Here is an 18,489-nt window from a genome sequence, read left to right as displayed (position 1 = left end):
AGACCACAAGCACAAGACGAAGAAAAAAGAACAACACCCATTTATATCAAATATTCAAGACCATGAACAAGAGAGTCTTAGAAGCAGCCAGAGGGAAAGAGTCCCTGCACTCAGGGGAACAAAGATATTAGTGGTTTTTGCATCAGTGTAAATGCCAGCATGAGACACTGGATTAATATCTCTAAATTAGAGATGAAAGAACAGGCGAGGGTGGCCGGGGAGAACCAATTCATCCGGGGAAAATATCCTTCACAAATGAAGTCCCAATAAAAATTTCACAAAAAATAAGTGAAAGAAGTTTTCATCAGCTGACACACTATACAAGCAACAATATACATCCCTTAGGAAGATGAAATGATTCCAGGAAGAATCTGAATCTACAAAATGAATATAAACATCATAAATGCTAACTAGGGGGATAAATATTAAGAATTCTTTATTATCGAATTCTCTTTAAAAGTGTGCAGAAAAATATACTGTGCAGAACATAAAATAACTATGTATGTTGGAACTCCTGACAGAGTTGAAATAATATGTAGGAAAATCACAGTGACTATGCTGAGAGCTGAGACACAGAAGGATGTTATCAGGTGCTTACGTTCCATAGAAATTGGTAGCATCATAGAACGTAACTATTGCAAGTTATTGATCATCAGAGAGAAGGAACTTAAGCAAAAATGGGAGATAAGATGGAATGATTCAAAAATATTCTGTTAATCAAAAATATATACATGGAAAGAAGGAACAAAGAACACATGTGACAACAAGAACATAAAGGAAAGTCATTATATTGAAATGATATTACTAGGCACATTCAGGAAATGCTCTAAATGCCACGATTAAAGACAAAGATTTTTAAACTGAATTACACAGCATCACCCAAGTAGATGCTGCTCATCAGAAACCACCAGGAAAGAAAGTGGCACAGAATCTAAGCCACAATTTAAGATAATTCCCACACAATTCTGCTCCACAATCTGGGACATGAAACATTCACAGGGAACACATAGAAAATCTGAGAAGATGAATGGAGTCCTTAAAAATAATTAGGATGATTTTCTGTTATGTGTATCACACATGGGATGAAGAGCTGGAATACACACAGTGAATGTTTCATAAGAACAGCTACAAAATGCCCACATATGTGACTTCTTTCCCGGTCTTCAAGATTTTCAAACACAGAGTGACCAGAGATCTCCAAGAAGAGTCAAGAGGTGAGTGTAGCACATCATGCACCAGATTCAGAAAGCCCACCCAGAAGCACAGAGATTCTCTCTACCAGGCTGAGAAGGAGTATCTTCAAGGGGACCAGTGATAAAATGAGGGAAGCTTGCAGGAGGGAAGACTCAGCTGTGGACTCAACAGACAGACCTCTGGTCCCCACCATGACATGGACCCTCCTGCTCTCTCTCTCCTCACTCCCTGCCCAGGGACTGTCCCAGGCTCAGCCTATAGGATAAGTCCCCACAGAACCCTGACCATGACCCTGACCCTGAGCTTGGCCCAGGGCTTGCTGCAGGGGGTGGGACAAAAGGGGACAAATATCCCCCAGAGTTTCTTGAAACTACAGGCCCTCTGTTCACTTGTAAGACTCAGATGCCCCTATAGATGGCCATGAGATCCCTATCACTCCCACTGGCTCGGGAAAGCAGAGCAGAAGATAAGTGATGCAGAAGGGAGCCAGCAGGACCCTGGCCAGGCCCCAGCACAGCAAACCTGCCTCCACTGCCCCCATAGATTCTGCAGTTCTAACCTGGAGTGCAAGCCCACAGACCCTCCTGCTTGCAGCGGGAGGGGAGGGGGCTCCATGATAGAACAGGTCAGTATGGGGATGGCTATTGATCTTGGAAAACAAGCCCAGATGTACACTCTCCCCACCCTAGTCAAGTCCTGCCCCAGAGGCTCCAGGTCTAAATCTCAGACACCTGAGTTGCATTTCCAGACTCCCCCTATCTTCTTCTGCTTTTCCTTGGTCTCTGGGCTTCTGCTTTACTTGCTGTGAAATGGGGAAGCTCATACTCAAGTAGGAAACATGCCATTTCAAATTAAATGATACAAAACACTGACGTGTCTCTTGAATGAGAACAACTCAGTGGGTTCTTGGTGTTGTAGTCTCCAGTATGCTTCCTCGGGTGCACAAGGAAAAGTTATCAGCTACACTGTACCTACAACAAGTGGGATTGGATCCAGGTCTGAAGGAGCAGTTTGCCAACATCACCAAGCCACAGACTAGGATATTTTACAAATCCTTCCACACCAAACTTCAGGAGACAAGGGCTGGATATAAAAAAGTAACAAAAACAGTAGTAATAACAAAATTAAATATATCCCTGCTAAACTGACTTAGCGCCAGAAGCATCACCTGTTGCTCCCATGACTCAACTACATGGATAGGGACGCAGGAAGCATAGATTCTGATTCCTAAATACACAGGAACCCGGTGGCTGTGGGACATTGCACAGGTTTGTGTGGACACTAACCCTTTTCAAATACACTACACTGTACCTTCCCCCTCATTCTTATAACAAGACAGCAGGCTAGGGCAGGACATTTCAACCCTGGGACAACTACAGGAATCGCACCTGTCCTGTTGCCTGCACCATGTATCTGACCTGTCAGTGCTGGGCTGAGCTGGGTAGGGCAGTGGGGCAGTTGCCTGTGGGTGGCTGGAAACTATTGCCCACACTCTTTCTCAGATGGCAGGGGCTGTGGAGAGACCTACAGGAGGGAAGCTCCTGGTCCAAGTCCCCATCCACCAGCAGGGGGCAGCAGAGCTGCACCAAGAGCTGCAGGACAGAGGCTGGGGCTGCCCAGGGGTAGCCTCACAGGAACACCAGGCCTGGAGGTCAACAGGTTGTCTGAGATTCATTCCTCAGAGACTGTCAGGATGATTGTCTGCAAGGACCATGTTGTGAGGGTCAGACACACGGTGTCAACCAGAACACTGACAAGACTCCTGACAGAGTGAGCACCTCACCTGGGAAATTCAGGTTCCCTCTCTGTCCACCAGTGTCTCCAGAGAAGGACTCTTCTGTGCTGGGCACATCCAGAGACATCCTATGACTCACAGTCTGCCTCTCCTTCCCCACCTCCACCCCAACTCAGACCTGGGGCTGCAACATCTTTGTTCCAAAGCATCTCAGGGGGCAGGAGGCAGAGCACTCGGGGACCCTGGTCCTTAGAAGGAACATTTGCAGCCCAGTCTCCTTGTGAGACTGTCTCCAGAGTGACGTTATTCTCTTGGTTGCAGGGACCATGGCTCGGGCCCTGGAGCTCACAACATATGGGAACGTGCGATCATGTGGATCCTCACAGGATCACAGATCTTGAAGTTGTTTCTCATCGATTCAGGCCATTTTCATATGTTGCCATGAAACACTGATGAAAAAACTAAAGGGGAACAAATGGCTGGCAATGCTAGTTGCTGGTCTGCTGTGGGATGGGGGCTGTCATAGAGACAATAGCATCATGTGTAATTAGACTACATATCCTGATAAATCTCCAAAAGCAGGTGGTTATTGGGCAAAGTAAACTTGCACTTACAAGATGATGAATGAGCCTCAGAAAAAGAGAGTTTCCTATTCTGTTGACAAGCCAAGGATGGTACCACAGTGTCTTTGGGGGACTCAGAGGGAACCTGAAGGAGGGGGCGGGGAAGGTAGTGAGGTCACAGAACCACCTTTCCCTGAATCACATGTTGTCTGACTCTCTCAGAGAGCCCAGCCCAACCACATGGCCAGGATTCTGAAAGGCCATGAACCAGCACCAAAAGTTCTCAGACAGAATGTGTAGGGACAGTGGTTGTGTTCAAACCCCAGAATTGTGACTGTGATACTAAATTTGGAGACCAAGGCTCATTTTCTGACCTGAGAGTTGCTTAGAGGAAGCTGAGGGTTCCTCTCTTCCTCTTCAGTCACCTGGTCTGAGCTCACAAGTGGTTTGAATGCATGTGCAGTCCCAGAGAGGAAGAAATTTGCATAACTACTAAAAATCACAGACCCAGGGTCCTGGAAAGAAATAAGAGAGGATAGAGTGAGCCTGGCCCAGCTGTGATTCTCAGAAGACAGAGCACTGAGCACATGCACCATGGCCTGGAGCCCTCTGTCACTTCTCATCCTCACTCTCTGTACAGGTGCTGTTCCCAGTCCTGCCCATACTTTCGGCTGCACGGGACCTGAATTGAGCCTGGGCCAAACCCGAGCTCAGATACAGCAGGGCCTCAGTATTGGGACCCTGGGATGAGCCCCTGGACCTCATTTCAACCTCTCCTCTTCTGTCTTTTCAGGCTCTGTGACCTCCAGTGAACTGACTCAGCCTCCCTCAGTGTCAGTTGCCCTGGGTCAGACGGCTACAGTCACCTGCACTGGAGGGGAATTAGAGTATTTTTATGTACACTGGTACCAGCAGAAGCCAGGCCAAGCCCCTTTGACAATCATTTATGGTGATAAGGAGAGGCCCTCAGGGATCCCAGAGCGATTCTCTGGCTCCAAGTCGGGGAGCACGGCCACCCTGACCATCAGCAGTGCACAGGCTGAGGACGAGGCTGACTATTACTGTCAGTCCTTTGACACCAGTGTTAATGCTCACAGTGACACAAGCACACGGGGAAGTGAGACACAAACCCCTTCCCCACCTGTGTCACCCTCTCCTCTCAGCCCCAGGACACCAATGCCCAGAGCAGTGAGCAGGTCTGGCCCAGGTCCCGGGTCTGAGGTCCCTAGTTTGCCCCCTTCCGCCGAGTCCTCCAGGCAGACTTCACAGGGAAGATCAGCATGGAACTTGTAATTAATTATTAGAACTATAAAAACTACTAGAATTATTAGTTTCCCAAGGACTGTGTGTGGAGGAATGACTACACATCTGAGAAGCAGAAAAGGAAGACATTTTTAAAAGACCCTTTCTTTTAAAAACATCCCTAAATGAGTATGTATGAAATTTAAAAATACAGGGGATAGACTAACAGCAGGTATGATGCTGCAAAAGAAGAGATCAGAGAATTTGATGAAAAAGCAATGTAAAGTGTTCAAAATGAAACACACAGTGAAATGCCTGATTAAATTAATGAAGGCTAAATGCCTGGCGGATACCTTATGCCACCCGGACAGTGTGCAAGTGTCAGAGCTTCAGGGAGGGAAGGTATGAAATTGAGAGTGAGCCAAAAAAATAGAAGAAACAATCTACAGAAAGGCTTCAAATTTGGAGAAACCCAGGAACCAATATACCCAAGAAGCTCAGTGAAGCTCAGGCACAGGGAACATGAGAGACAGCACAGGACACATCATATGAAATTATAACAAAACAACAATGCAGTAACTCTCACAACCAGAGAAGAGAGTCTTGTTTCCTACAGAGAGCCAGCATCATGGAGGAAGCACATTTCTCATTCATCATGAACTATGTAAACTGTAAAACTGTAGAAAAAAGCTATGTCTGCAAATTCTAATGGGAAATATCTGTCATCTTTGCTCTTTACTGACAAAAATGTTATTGCAAAGTGAAGATGAAATCAACCTTTCTCAGACAACAGACTTCTCAGAACTGATCACCCACAGACCCTCAGCATGAGCAACAGTGATGGATGCCCCTTGCACAGAAGGAAAGGGTGACAGAGGGGAAAGTTAGTTATCACAAACTATATAAGCTTGGGAAATCATAACTGCATGGATAAACCTAAAACAAGTTTTAGTGGTTAATGCCTAGAAATACAGTCATGTGCTTAAAGCAAAAACCATAGCAACATGTTTGATTTATAGTGAAGAACAAGTAAAACATGACAATGAAAGCAGAAATGATGAGGGAGATGGGACCATGTTGTGACTTCTTTATCCTGCAAGTGAGTGAAGTCAGGTCACTGGGAGGAACTCTGATGAGGCAGGAGGTGAGGACTGACTGCAAACCACAAGAAAAAAACCATTAAAACAATATCATTTTAACAACAAAGAGCTATAGCTATTAAGGTGCATGACTTAGGAATATCCAGAGGGTACAGATCTAATAGAACATGAATGTCATGTGCGTGTATGTGTGTATTTCTCTGTGATGCAAAGAGACAGAGATGGTGGGATAGAGTCACTCAGGTTAAGAATCAGCTCAGGCAGTCCTGGGGTGTCAGGTCTGGAAGGGGCAGGAAGGACAGAAGGCTGTGGATGGAAGTCAGGAAAAGGTTGCAGACTTTCATCTAAATTTCGTCTGAAGGACTGAAAAGCTAAGAGGAGACAGAGAAGAAAATTAAAGCATCCCAATCATACCCATAGAGATAAAAACAACACCCAGAGAGGAAGACACTAGATTCAGAGGAACAGTGAAGGAGACCAACAAATTTCTCATGAGCAGAAATGCATATAGAGGACAGTGGCTTAACATCTTCTAAATACTAAACAAACAAACAAAAATATATATTTCTTTATCCATGGGAAATATCCTTCCATAATGAAGGCTAAGAAAAGTTTCTTCAGCTCTACCAAACTGACAGAAGTGATCATCAGCAGACCCATATCACAGGAAATACTGCTGAACTTCCCTCTGACAGGAGGAAGTGATTTCAGAAAGAATCTGAATCTACAAAATGATTGTAAGAGTCAGAAAAGATAAATACAGGGATCAAACCTGCATCTTCTCCCTGCTCAGCAGGAAGCCTGCTTCTCCCTCTCCCACTCCACCTGCTTGTATTCTATCTTTTGATGTCTCTCTCTGTCAAATAAATAAAATCTTTAAAAAAAGGAAAAAAGAAAAGATAAATGAGTATAAACAGCAAGTATAATCACTGCATATGTTGGAATTGACCATGTAGCTAACAGTGATGGGTATGACATTCCTACTGAGTAAGGAAAGGCTTACGTGTAGGCAGGGAGAGATAGGGACCCTTCCATGGGACACACCATGTCACCACACAGCCTTCTAGTCAATATGGAACTTGGTGAAGGTGCATTTGATGGCATTTCCCAGTCCACTCCCCCTTGGGCCAGGCTTCCTTTCCCTTCCACAGAGGGTGGATGTCCTCCCTATTCACTCAGTTCTTGCCGTGCTGATGGATTTGACCTGAGAGACAGTGAAGATCTCTTCAATCTGAACATTACTCCCTGTCTGCTGCCTCTCCACCTTGTCACAAGGGAAGGCCAGGCTCCATTCTCCACTCAGCAGAGGCAGCTTGCAGGTTGAGGAACTGAGTGCAGTTCACGTCTATTTGCCACATTGTTAGGGCAGGTTGGTGACCATGCACAGGTTCTAGTGCATTAACCATATGCCCCTCAATGTTCTTGGCTGAGGATTGGTGCACTGGGTCAGCACAGAGCCCATCCTCACTGGATGCTCACATAGTGCTGGTAGGGTAGAGGCTGCAAGGGCCCCCCACACCAGCACCAGTGATCCCAATTTTCTAATTTTCCTCTTCACAGCACTTTCTATTTGGACTCACTTTTTTACAAGAATACAATATACAACACATGTAACATATAAATATGTGTTAATCCACTGTGTATGTTGTCAGTAAGGTTTGTGGTCAAGAGTAGACTATTAGTAGTTAAGGTTTGTGGGAGTCAAATATTAAATGCAGATTTTAGACTGCACCTGTGTCAGCACCCCTAACACCTGTTTTGTTCAAAACTCAACTGTAATAGGAATTTTTCACCAGCTGTTCCAAAAAATAAATTAATGTGGTAGACTTCTCAATTCATTTCATGTAGCCATTGTTACACTGATACCAAAACCACGCATCACTAGAAAACTATAGACCACTCTCTCTTATAAATACAAGCACAGAAATCCTCACAAAACACTACCAAACTTAATCCAGCAAAATATAGAATGAATTAGACACCATGAACAAAAGGAATTTATTGCAGCAATACAAGGGGTTTAAACATACAAAAACAATTAGTAGAATACATTATATAAGACTGACTGACCACCCAGCAAATGACCACAGTGACCATCAGCTACAAAAAGGCTACTGCTTCGGGGCACCTGGGTGGCTCAGTGGGTTAAAGCCTCTGCCTTCAGCTCAGGTCATGATCCCAGGGTCCTGGGATCAAGCTCCCCATCGGGCTCTCTGCTCCGCGGGAAGCCTGCTTCCTCCTCTCTCTCTCTGCCTGCCTCTCTACCTACTTGTGATTCCTCTCTCTCCATCAAAAAAAAAAAAAAAAAAAAGGCTACTGCTTCCACTTCAGTTTACTCCTATTCACACAGGAGCCACTCCTGTGATTCACCAAAACCAAAAACAAACAGCAAAATGAATTCTGACAACACATCAGTCCAGCCCCCCAATTTTTCACTTCTAAAAAAATATTACCTTGAAACTGACAAGATTTAAATCTTGGACAATTTAGGTTCTCACTGTTCCTTCAGCCTCAGACAAACAGGAGTCTTTCCCATAGAGACTGCCTCTGCTGTCCCCAGACACATGTCCTCTGCCCGTTCCTTCTTCTCACCCTGACAGCAGCTCTAGTGTCACCTCCCCAGAGCGATTTCTTCCAAACTCTCTGCTCACAGTGTCATTTTTTCCTGATATCCAACCTAATTTCTGCATATTGCCTATTATTGAATGTTTATTCCTAACATTATTTGGTTAGTTCATTGATTTGTCATAATTTCCCTACTGGTCACAAAACATTAATGCGAAACATACAGATGATAATCAAAGGCAGGAACAGACAAATTCCCTCTTAACAAAGTCTGGAATCAGAAGCCTAGTTTCTGGGACGTTCTCCAATTCCAAGCTCCAAGTCTACTCACTCTTCGTCTCAACATCTCAGCAATGCAGCTTTGATTTTCATTCTCGCTGACAACAGAGCTCACATGACTACTGCAGCTCCAGCTCTCAAACCCATGTTCAGGAGGAAAGGCACTCCATATATCTGGTGTGTTTCCTTACTTCATGAGATCAAATGTCCCCAGAAAGATCAAAAGATGAATGACATAGCTATCGACCAGTGCTTATTCACAAGGTCGGTACTGGCCAAGAAGGACATGGGAATAACAATGGTTTGGCTTTCAAATTAATATAGAAGACAAGACCGAGGTAAAAGGTGGTAGAGCCTGTCTACTGTCTCACCAAAACAAGTGTGTCCATTATGCCATTCCACCCACAACATGGAAACTCTGAGAGAGAAACTGTCTTCTTCATAAAGATTTCCCAGGATGGAAAGTCTGCCAAACCAAAGTTGGTCAAATAAATTATTTGCCAGGTGGTTGTTCTCCTGTCTCTGTCGTTGGAGCTGTAGTCACCACTGCCCTATTTTGGTGCACCAGCCAGCAGGGTCACTAATAGCTAGTGCCTGAGTCCTGTGTCCCCCAGTTCCCAGCACAGAACCACATCCATGATGACCCACCAACCCAGTGGTAGGAGCAGTGATACCTCGGATGGGTCCTGCATTCTCCTCCTCACATGGGCCTGTTCCTATTTTCATGGATACTCGGATCTCCTGCAATATGGCCATGAATGTGGCAAGGGCCACGTAGAGAAGAGTATGCCTCTCTGGGGCCTGCAGTCCACAGATAAGGGAATCAGAATGTGAACAGTGGGTTCTGAATCTCCGCCTGGACAAAAAGACCTCTCTGCACATCCAGGAGAGGAGCCACCAGGGGGCAGCAGAGACCAACTGGCCAAGCCACCTGGCCCTGGGGAGAGTCTGGGCATTAGGAGTTTTAACAGGGAGGGTTGTTCACCAGGACCTGAGAGAAAAGAATACGTCTATGTTTTTTACACTATCAGCTTCGACTGATGTAAAATTCTGATTCGGGGGCTCTCAGAGCTGTACCCTGATGAATTTGTCTCTGTCTCTAGCACTGGTCCTAAACTTCACGTGTCCCCACCAAGCACATTCCTGCTACACTCAGTCACTGTCAATCTCTGTTAAGGCTGAGTCAGCCCCAGCACTCAGTGCACCCTAGAGATACTGAGGCAGAGCATCTATGGCCCACATTCAGGACACACACCTCCAGTAGCCCTTCAATGACTCCTTAAAACTCCATGTGTTCTTGGCAAGGGAGGACTTTTGTTTGGGTTCTGGTGTCACCCAACAGACACACGGTTTAGGGACTTCACTGACTTAAGCCTCCTAGTGCCTGCAAAGGAAACAAACTATTGTGGGCTCAGAGAATGGAAATTCTACTTCAGCACTCAACCAGGACATACCAGCCCAGGATTGAAGTCAGGACATGGATAAGTCTGGAGTTGGGCACCCCAGACTATGGACCAGAGTATAAAACAGGATCCCCTGGGATGAGGGTGGATCTGCAGGGCTTTCTGTCCTCTCTCTGTGTCCCTTGGGGATGAGCCCCTCTCTGAAACCAGATGGTTCCTCAGTAGCAGCCCCTGAGCCCCAGTTGATTTGCATGAACATCCTGTCTCTCCGGCTAGAGGATAAGAGAGGCCTGGGATGAATCCAGCCTGGCCATAGTACTTGGAGAGTAGAATCAGGGCATCTCCACCATGGCCTGGACTCCTCTCCTTCTTGGCCTCCTTGCTCACTGCACAGGTGCTACACATAGGCTCAGAACCTCTGCAGCTCCAGGAATCTGGGGCAATCCAGGCCCTGACTCTGAGCTCTGCAGGGAGGTGCTTGTCCAGGGAAGAATGTTAATGACCCTGCTGCAGGATGAAAGATAGCAGGGGTGTCGTCCCCCCAAGTGCTCACTAGTTCTGACTTGTCCAGAGAAAATTGAGGATGCTCTCCTTTGGGCAAAGACTCCATCCACCAGCCAGATCTATGGGCTTCAGGAGCTGAGATGCTAGGAGAGTGGAAACAGGGCAGTGAGAATCTCTAGAGCTTAGGCCAGGCAGGTGATAGTGTTCTGGGGTGAGACCCAGAGCTGAAAATCTAATGCTCCTTTTCTCTCTTGCAGGTTCTGTGGCCTCCTATGTGATGACTCAGCCCCCATATGTGTCAGTGGCTCTGGGACAGACAGCCCAGGTCACCTGCGGGGGAAACAACATTGGAAATAAATTTGTTCACTGGTACCAGCAGAAGCCGGGCCAGGCTCCTGTGCTGATCATCTATAACAGCAACAAACGGCCCTCAGGGATTCCTGAGCGATTTTCAGGCACCAAATCTGGGAACACGGCCACCCTGACCATCAGTGGGTCCCAGGCTGAGGATGAGGCTGACTATTACTGTCAGGTGTGGGATAGAAGTTCTGATGCTCACAGTGACATAGACAGACGGGGAAGTGAGACACAAACCTCTTCCCTATCTGGGTTACACTCTCCTCCAGCTCCAGGAGGCCTGTGCACAGAGAAGGGAGCAGGCCCAACTCAGGTCCCCAAATCCAAAGTCCCCAGACCTCCCTAGACACCCACACGTTGGTAGTATCTGTACAAGATGTACAGGGTTGGTTTGGGGCTCCTGAGATTGTCTGGGCCTGAGTATGTTTGGGAAAAGAGGGATTGGGTATAAAGACAAATGAAAAGAACCATCTGTCAGTTGTAATTACCACTCATTTCTTTATGATGGTCAGAGACCATTCCTTCACCCATCTGCCCAGGACTGGAGCCCAGAATCTTCCAACTCAGTTGAGCTCCAGAATCCCTGCCACCATGATGGCTGGGGATTCTGAGTGGAGCAGACCAGCGCATTATTCAATGTAGTCACTCCTCTTCTGGGCTCATATATGTCCCATCTCTCCCTAGAGTCCCTGACAGCTCAAGGGGTCTCCTCACTGGGGAAATGCACTTAGTTCAGAAAATTGCCTCCCTGGGTTTCTGCCCTTCCTTGGAGAGACTGTATAGAATGATGGCCTGAATCCAAACTCTCAAGATCCTCCCTCAGGTTCACATGTCCTGAATGGTCCCAGCTTTAGAGCTCACCACTGGAAGGATATCTCATCTGATGTCTCACTGAGTCATTCTCTTTCTGCCCAGTCTGGCCAGTCTCCCTCCAGATTTCCTGCAAATGCACTTCTGCATCTCAGAATCTATTCAAGGAACCCAATCCAGGTTGGCCAAACACAGTCCTCAGGGACCTGAGGACTCTACCAGATGTCCACAAAGCTTTGCTTTCTCCTCCAAATCCAACTTAGCATGAAATCCTCAGACAGACCATATCGTATCTTCTATTTTTGTACAATGAGAATAGATGCACACACAGTAGGTGCTATGAGGCCTGATAAGTAGTTGGAGAGTCCATCCATCCTGATAGTGAATGTGGGATGAGGAGTCAGTGGCCTCATCCTACAAAGTGACCAAAAGGTACACAACCACGGGAATGAGACACACAATGGGTGCTGCCTCACTTCTACCTCCAAAATGGTGCCCAAGTATTTCTCTTTACCCTCACCCTACCCAGAAATATGTACAGACAATGATTTTTTGAAATACAATTCAGCCTGTCAGTGCAGACAAGTAATAAGCCACCACAGACCACCACTCCTCCTCATGACTTTCACCAAGGTCTGCACAAATCAGGCTCCAAATAAAGAGAATATTGAGAGCCCTGCTTCCACCTCCACTTCCACTTCAAGACAAATCTATGAAGTGAATGGTTATGAACAGGGCCACCCTTTCCCTACGAGGTGATATAAAATATATTTTTGTCTACTAGTGATCTTTTTTTTGTTCCAGATTATTTGATATCCCATAACTTCAATATTGAGATATAAAGTTAGCTGTTGTAAATACATTTGATGATAGATGATAATGGTTTGGGACAGGAGAACAAAGCAGAAACATACGATAACTATGTATCTAAACATATTCCTATAAGAAGAGAATACATGTTCTAGTCTGCTCATTTCTGCCACTACCCAGAGGTCAGAGTGGTATCTATAATTACCACTGCTTCACTGTCTGCTGCATTTCCTCTTCCCTCAAAAAACACCTGAGCTTGTCTGGATCCTCACCAGTTACAACCACCAAACCTTCATTCTGGAATGTGTGTCCATTGTCAGGCATGCTGCATTGGATTGTGGTGAATTTATGACTGCAATTACAGACCCAGGGAATAATAGAGGTTCTTTTGAGTCCATGCATACACCTGCTACCCCCAGTTGTGTTGTAGATATCCAATTGTCCGGTGATAGACATCAGGCTTCCCCTAGCCCGTGCCCCCTACTCATCTGGGTGATTCACTGCCTGGAAGACATGGTGGGTGGGAGTACATTGCCCTCTCAACCACCAGAGTAGTGCAGTCAGTATCCCACTGGAGTATCCCATCCACAAGGCAAACCCTATGTGGCTCATAAAATGTCTATTCTTTTTTTTTTAAGATTTTATTTATTTATTTGACAGAGAGAGATCACAAGTAGGCAGAGAGGCAGGCAGAGAGAGAGAGAGAGGAGGAAGCAGGCTCCCTGCTGAGCAGACAGCCCAATGCGGGACTCGATCCCAAGACCCTGAGATCATGACCTGAGCCGAAGGCAGCGGCTTAACCCACTGAGCCACCCAGGAGCCCCTAAAATGTCTATTCTTAAATCATTTTTTTCTACATTATTGCAGGCACAATTCTGAATCGATCTCAGTGACCAGAGCAGGACCGTTAAACCCTAAGAAACAGGTGGCACCATATGACCTAGGAAGACAAGGAGAAGTGAGATTTTCCATGGTGGCCGAGAACCCCATCCTGTGAAGCTCAGTGAGCACACAGTCCCCTGAGGAGGGGCTGCTCCCCAAAATTCAGATGCAGCTACAGCAGGACTGGGTGAGGCCCAGGCATCTGCAGGTGGTACAGCTCCCCAGTGAGCCTGTGGTACTGCTCCTCCAAGGACCCCCCTCCGAGTGTTTCCCCCTGCTCTGCTGCTGCTTCCAGCACAGATGAGAAGCCCACAGGGAGGCACAGTGTGAGCACAGGTGCCCTGCACTCCCTCCCGCTCAGGGTCCATGGGGTCAGGGCCCTACTATCCCAGTTTACCCCTTTGCTCCCTCTTCACAGGGCTGGGACCAGTCTGTCCTAAATCAACCTCCCTAAAAATCTGGAGTCAGAAGGTCACCATCTCCTGTACCATGGCAGTAGGGACACTCAGGATATAATCATGTCTCCTGCTACCTACAGCTCCTGGCACAGCCCCACCTGGCCACAGGGTGGCGTCAGGAGTCACCCCTCAAAGAACCCAGACTCCAACTCTGGGAGCTTGCACTCTCTGAGCATCTCTGCCTCCACAGCAGTCCTGAGACTGATTACTTGTGAATTCAGAGACTTGGGATGTGTCCCCCAAATGTGTGTAGGTACCAAGTAAGGGCATGCAGTGCAAACCAAGACCATGCAAACCAAAGCCATATCAAGACCACATGAGCTGGTGCCACTTGTGGGAGTGGGTGCATCTTTGACCAAGTATGCATAATTGGGCCACATTGGCCAAGGACACCAAGGCTGGTGCCACTGGGACAGATGCCAACTAAGTGGTGCCACTTAGACTAAAGCAGTCAGATCTGGTGCCATGCAGGCAGAGGACCCATTCACCAATGCCATGTCATCAGTGTCACATTAACCATGGCCATGATGGCCAAAGACACATGAACCAAGGCTACATATCAGGTGCCATGAGAACAGAAACCATGTTTTCTTATGACACTTGGAATGAAGCCCTGTCCACCCAGGCCCTGTAAGCAGATGACACTTGCTCTTGTTTCTTCAGATGATGCTAACATAGCAACCAAGAACACTGCATCACAGCACTCCCTCTCACCCAAGGTCAGCTCTGCATTTTCAGAGGAGTGAGGCCTCTCAGGAAGATGACAGAACAGGGTAATGGACACTATGATGAGAGCCACTCCCTGCCAGTTACCATGGCAAATGCTTAAAGACAAGGCAAGGAGCCCCCACGTTATGACTCCAGGTAGAGGAATTTAGCCCTCATGCCGGGCCAACAAGGAAGAAAGATCGGCCTCTACAATGGACAATGAGGTAGAAATTTCCCCCATGCATGGAAATCACAAATGGAGGACACGTTTCCTTCCACATACAAGTGGGTTCCAAGCAACATTGTGTGGTGTGAACCCACATGATGTAAATGAAGGTCACATCATGGGCACCACGTGGAGCAAGGCCACCTGAGGAATGCTACTTGGACAAAAGCTGCATGAGTTGGTAGAGAGCTCTTTCTCAGGGATATCAGTGATGAGGAAATGAGAACACAGCCACTTGGGCTGGTACCACTCCCTCCTGTCTTCTGGGATGTGCCCACTTCCCTAGCATGTCTTTAGGTTCATGTTTTCCTTCTGCTCCCACCTCATGGCACTGGGGGACCCTGGAAGGATAGCAGATGAAGTCATCCAGATGGTACATGGTATCCCCCCTTGAGGTCCATGTGCTCAGACACCCACTGTATCTGCTCTAAAGGCTGGGACAGTGCAGGGCTGTCACTGGAGATCCTGCCTCTAGCTACTGTTGTCCAGCCTGTCCAGATAAGGGGGATCCTCCACGCAGCTGTTCACGTCTGGCAAGTCTTCCCATTACTAAGGAGAAGTGTGGGGAGGGTTGACGCTGGCCTGACCTGCTTGTGACCCAACACAGCAGACTCTGTGCATCCATGTACAGGCAGGAGCAGGGTCAGCCCTTCCCAGACTTCCTTCACGCCCTCCACATCTGTGTGTGCCTGGAGATCCTGTCCTGACCCATCAACCAGACCTCACATGCCTTATCCTCCCCTCCCTTTTCAGTGAGCACATCATGCCTGATCCAGCCTATTTTCCCAGGAAATCACTAATAATCATTGCTTCCATTATGTGATGAGTTAGGTTATTAGTGACTTGATCACACGATGACTGATGCCTGTATGTGTCAGAGGGTCAAGAGCAAGGGAAGGCATGGGAATCTCATTGTGATGCTCATGTTTAGACTCTGAGAAGTTAGAATTACATGTGGGCTGTTCCTCCAGCATTGTGGAGCCACCACTCTGTGCCCAGGTCTAAGATAGCACGAGTTAGAGACTGTCAGGTACAGAGAGTGGGTCTCCCTCAGCTACTCCTCTCTTATAGGCCCTGTGCATCCCTGGACAGTCCCTCCATGTCTGTGACTCTGGGCAGGCCCTAGTTCTGGAGATAAGTTTACAAGTGAATATGCTACTTGGAACCAATAAGAGCCAGGCCAGGACCCAGGGCTATTCATTTGTAAAGACACCAAATAACCCTTAGGGATCCCTGACTGACACTGAGAATCCAACTCATGGACAAGGCCACATTGAGAATCAGACACATCCAGGGCTAGGAGAAGGTTGACCATTGCTGTGTCACCTACCATGGCAGTGAGAGAAGTTGGCAGTAATTCAAAGTGACACAGAAAAATGTCGAAGTGGGATACAAAGCTGCCCACCTAGTCTGGCTTGCACTTTTACTAGCACCAACTGCAGGTCGGACCTTATGGTCAGGTGTCCTCCCTGGTCCTGGACAGGCCCCTATACAAGTGGTATTTCTAGCAGGTTCTCTGTTCTCGAAATCTGTATATCACACTGAACAATGACAGATATATGGAGACATATTATATTAAGGAGACTGTAGTCAGGTTTTACAGAAGATTTAGGATACCATTATGCATCATGTTTGACCCAGATATAATCACATGCCACTCCAGAGGGGAAAAACCTGTCTCAGCCCAGTCCTGGGGGAATTCCTCTTCTCCTTGGGTACTGGAAGCCTGGATGGACCCAATGGGCTCTGCCTCCCCTGGTGACTGGATGAGGAATCCCCACGACTAGATGAGGAATCCTCACATCCAGAAATGCTGTCTGAGGCATCCTAAACAGGAGACGAGGCCCCTGCTTCTCCAGGCTCTACCATCTTTAGGTTTAGTAGAGACTGGTGGAAATGCAGACACGACCATGGGGCCCACAGGGGACTTGCTCCTGGCACTACTCGCCTCCTATTTCCCCAAGTCACCTGCACCAGGCAGATCTGACCCACATGAACTCACACCCACCCCTGTGTGGACCCCGTGGGGTGGCCTCAACTGCATTTGGGCCACACCTTTAGGTCCAAGGTAATATTTTCCAAGATTATATATATATATATATATATATATATAATCATGTACTGACCTATGTCTTTGACTTGTGGTTTGGAAATTGATTTTTACAGCAATTTCATGAGGAGGAAAGAACAGATGAAGAATGTATTATGATAGAGATGTAGTGAAAAGAAGGGCCATCTTTATCCCAATGTTCATAGCAGCCATGGCCACAGGAGCCAAACTGTGGAAAGAACCCAGATTCCCTTCAACAGACGAATGGATAAGGAAGATGTGGTCCATATACACTATGGAGTATTATGCCTCCATCAGAAAGGATGAATACCCAACTTTTGTAGCAACATGGACGGGACTGGAAGAGATGATGCTGAGTGAAATAAGTCAAGCAGAGAGAGTCAATTATCATATGGTTTCACTTATTTGTGGAGCATAAGAAATAATACGGAGGACATAGGGAGATGGAGAGGAGAAGGGAGACTATGGATTCTGAAAAGCAAATCTGAGGGTTTTAGTGGCGTCTGGGATGGGAGGTTGGGTGAGCCAGGTGGTGGGTATTATGGAGGGCACATATTGCATGGAACACTGAGTGTGGTACATAAACAATGAATTCCAGTACACTGAAAAGAAATTTTAAAACTAAATAAAAATTAAAAGTTAAAAAAAAAAAAAAGAATGTATTACGAAGGAAAAGCAGATCCCCTTATTTCCACCCTGGGTTGAATCAGAGCAATATCTGGGGGATTATAGGAAGACCATGACAGAAAACAATTTTCCCCTCACAAGAGCATGGCAAGAACTATTGGATTATGGATCTTCAGCTTACTTATTGGTGTGATAAAGCAGAATGATGATTTTTGGTAAGAATATCTATGACCGGGTGCCTGGGTGGCTCAGTGGGTTAAGCCGCTGCCTTCGGCTCAGGTCATGATCTCAGGGTCCTGGGATCGAGTACCGCATTGGGCTGTCTGCTCAGCAGGGAGCCTGCTTCCTCCTTTATCTCTCTGCCTGCCTCTCTGCCTATTTGTGATCTCTCTCTGTCAAATAAATAAATGAAATCTTAAAAAAAAAAAAAGAATACCTATGACCAAAAAAAATTTTTTTCAGGTTAAAATGCCATGAAAGTGTAACTCTACAGAGTTATAATCTGGGGATTCTCACTATTAATTTCTCATCCACATGACGGTGATTGGGCTGGCATCTCCCTGGACCCAAGTTCCCCCTTCTCCAAGTATAGCAGCGTCCCCCACAGGGAGAAAGCAGAACTGAGAGGAAGGAGTGGTCTCCAGGACCTGGAATATTCTGGCTAAGGCTGTTCCAGTTCCTTTATCAGCCTGGGCAGCCTTCCTCACCTGGTGCAGGGGATGGCTGCCGCCTTGCTCCTGTCAGCTTCTGCTCTACTCTCTCCCTCTCCAGGAACCAGATATCAGCACTCCTCTCCCTGTCTCCCTTCACTGACAGATACACCCCTCCCTCATATTCTTGCTTAGCTTAGCCAGTCTGTGGGGTGCTGGGGAAAGCAATGACATGTCATCCACATGGGACTCCACACAAGGGGACAGGAACACAGGCACATGAAGCACTCTCATGTCCCTGTGGC

At 46.9% G+C, this 18,489-nt stretch overlaps 2 long non-coding RNA genes and 2 gene segments (V, D, J or C); 3 read left to right on the top strand and 1 right to left on the bottom strand.

The window, feature by feature from the left end:
- Positions 1-18,489, top strand: part of LOC309847518 (immunoglobulin lambda-1 light chain-like) — a 1,783,291-nt gene that overhangs the window by 1,209,048 nt on the left and 555,754 nt on the right.
- LOC309847526 overlaps positions 1-18,489 on the bottom strand; it is a 712,223-nt gene that overhangs the window by 139,742 nt on the left and 553,992 nt on the right. The window lies entirely within an intron of this gene.
- LOC309847513 (immunoglobulin lambda-1 light chain-like) overlaps positions 1-18,489 on the top strand; it is a 1,777,964-nt gene that overhangs the window by 1,209,048 nt on the left and 550,427 nt on the right.
- Positions 3,807-4,432, top strand: LOC309847524. Its single transcript, XR_014302479.1, has 2 exons — positions 3,807-4,132; positions 4,286-4,432. It is a non-coding gene; the product is annotated as an uncharacterized lncRNA (long non-coding RNA).

This window comes from Mustela nivalis (genome assembly GCF_964662115.1).
Source record: "Mustela nivalis genome assembly, chromosome: 14".
In the NCBI taxonomy this organism is placed as follows: domain Eukaryota; kingdom Metazoa; phylum Chordata; class Mammalia; order Carnivora; family Mustelidae; genus Mustela; species Mustela nivalis.
This window is presented reverse-complemented; position numbering and strand designations above follow the sequence as displayed.